The sequence below is a fragment of the Alligator sinensis genome, unplaced genomic scaffold (assembly GCF_000455745.1).
Source record: "Alligator sinensis unplaced genomic scaffold, ASM45574v1 scaffold876_1, whole genome shotgun sequence".
Lineage (NCBI taxonomy): Eukaryota > Metazoa > Chordata > Crocodylia > Alligatoridae > Alligator > Alligator sinensis.
The window spans coordinates 2,957,563-2,960,402 of record NW_005841938.1 but is presented as its reverse complement, the minus strand read 5'-3'; positions in this window follow the sequence as shown (position 1 = coordinate 2,960,402).

The following is a 2,840-nucleotide window of genomic DNA, read 5'->3' as shown; positions in this document are numbered from 1 at the left end:
GTGGCAGGCACCAGCAGTGCCCTGCCACAAGGTGAAAATGCTTTTAACACTAGGGATTCCTATTTGAAATCTCTGGGATTATCTTGTCAATCATGTTTTCACACCTAACAGTGCTAACACTGCGTGGTACCCTGTGGCATCCAGGAAAGGAGCTCAAGGCACTGTGGGATGCCATAGTACCCTGGTTGGGAACCACTGGGTTGGAGGAAAGTGGAAGAAGTAGACAGAACCCCCTAACACATCACTATTACAGCATACATCAGCTGCCTATTTAGACAAATACCTTTCTCCCTACTGATTTACCTTCCTCAGCCAACTGCTGTATAATACTACATGGAATGACAAAGTGTGTCCTATATTGATAAGTTACTTATCAGTAACTGTCTGCTTTCCAATGATATTTGGATCTTTTGGCAAAAAAATCATGAGCTAAGAACTGTGTTCTGACCATCTCTAGAGCAGATTATGCGGTTCCAAGAGGCAGTGGTGTAAGTGCCTGCATACTCTGCACACTAAAAATAAAGGCAGCAATTTGCAGAAAATGTTATTCTCCCAGGAGTGTGTGCAACAGAGAACACATGATGAAAGTATTGCTTCAGGTTTCTAATATATAAATAAATCCATCCCTCCAGTCCTCTCTCACTGGTTTTGAAAACTATCCTACATGCACTCACACCACACACAAATGCTTTATGTACAAACAATGAAATGGTAATAAATATATGGCTATATAAATGGATTTACTTTACTGCCTTCCATTGTAGAAGAAAACAATGGCTGTTCCTCCCACCCTTCTGCCTTTTCTTTCCAGTTTTTCACTATTTAGATTAAAACCAAGTTTTTCACTAGCAATTTTGGTTGCCTAATGTGAAAAGCACATTCACGTGCCTGATTTTCAGAATGCATTCAACACCCAAATCTGAAAAACCACGCTTCTTTATAATGTCTTCATCTGAGCACACAGACATGGGCAGTCATTTCTAACAAAGGCAGTGTTAGAACAGTACATGCTGCAGTTGTGACTGAGTCAATTTATCTGGACAGAAAAATGATTTGACGGGGGAGAGACTTTCCAAGGTGATTCTACACCTAAATACCATTGATTTTTAATTAATGTTGTTGGCTCTCCTGAATTGCCTTCAAATTATGTTGATATCTATTCACTTATCTAGTAAGAAGTTTGTATTAATCAAATAAAACCAGAGTAGGAAACACAACAAATTGGTAGTGGAGGCCAGAGAGAGAAAGAAGAGTCAATATGGTGGGTCTCTTCTCTAAACCATATTTAACCTTCCTGAATCTACCAGAGGAGCCCAAAGTCTTGCTATAGTTTGAGGTGTTAATGTGTGGACAATCCAGGGGTTAAGAGCTCCAGGAGCTGCCCCAAATTACTGTGTAACAAGGCTCTTACACAGTCATATTTGGCACCTCCAGACATGTACTGAACTACCTTTGCCCATTTCTAATGAAAGCGTGTTCTGACGTTATGATCACAGGTGAGGCATGCTCTCTTTAGTAGGAACACAAGCAAATTATCCACTGGGGTTAATTGTGCTTTTTCACCCTTTTTTTTTTAAATCAGAAGACTAATGTTAAAGACAGAAAATAATTCAAAATTAAGCAGATGCCCATCGATAACTTTTTGAACAGAACTCTATTTGAAAAGCTAAGAATATTTTCCTACTATCCTATTTAAACAGATGTTCTGCCTAATCTACATTCGCTTTGCTCACTGTCTTATCTTTGACCTTTCTTTTGAAGGTATTCATGGAAGAGAATGTCAGTATTTATCTACCTGCTGTGCTTCCATCTGTCTATGCAGCACCTGAATACCCACAAATTATATTTCCTTTGTAAAATTTTGAATGACAGAAGCATTTCTAAGGCTTCATATATGTGGAATGATCAGATATTATCTCCTCAGTCTTGGAGTAAACTATAAAGGCATCCTGCATCTGGATATTTTATCCAGTAACAGGTGCCATTGCCTACTACATTTTGAACTGATTTCTAGTGGCTCTCCATGGGGATTTCTTACTAGGAGTCTTTTTGGACTCTTCCACCATTGTCATTCTCATTTCATTTGTCAGGACAAATGAAGCTGAAGTATTCATGTCTACCGCAGCCACAGACCGTTCAAAACATCCCGGTCTTTGAGTAATGACTTGAAAACATGTTATGATACAAATGTACGACACAGCTGGATACTCTAAAGATCATGGGGCAGATCTTCAGCAGGTATAGATTACGGTTTTCAGTGAAACTATATAAAAGTGACATCAGCTAATATCTAGCTACAGATTCAATGGGCTCCAAGACTCAAGATCAAGAAAACTTCTACTACTGCTTATTACATATTACTTCTGGTGGGCAACTGCTTTACAGCATCATTGTCATCTCTGTACAAGTGTTAATGTCATTTTTCCAGAGTAGGGGGACTATACACACACACACCTGTGTGTGTCCTAAACTAGCCAGAATCTACGCTTGCAACTTGTATCATATACTGAATAAATGATCCTTGCAACATCCAAATGCGAGCCCTACATTTTTGTCAATATAGTAACCAATGAAGAAGGGAAAATCCGTCATCCTGGCAAACAGAATCAATGCATCTATTTTAAATTTAAAGCAGAGAAGGAAGGCACAGTTTATTCACAGGAAAGATCTACAAACTATGATACAAGACCAGTGCTACATCTTCTAGTTTGAGAAGGCTGAGCCAAAACGCCAGATCCAAACAATGCCCCAGCCTCAGGCGAGGTTGATTCCAGATCGTCATCATTTGAACCTACAAGGGGTAGGAGGTGGGAATAAAGCTGTTCTTCTCTGCCTACATG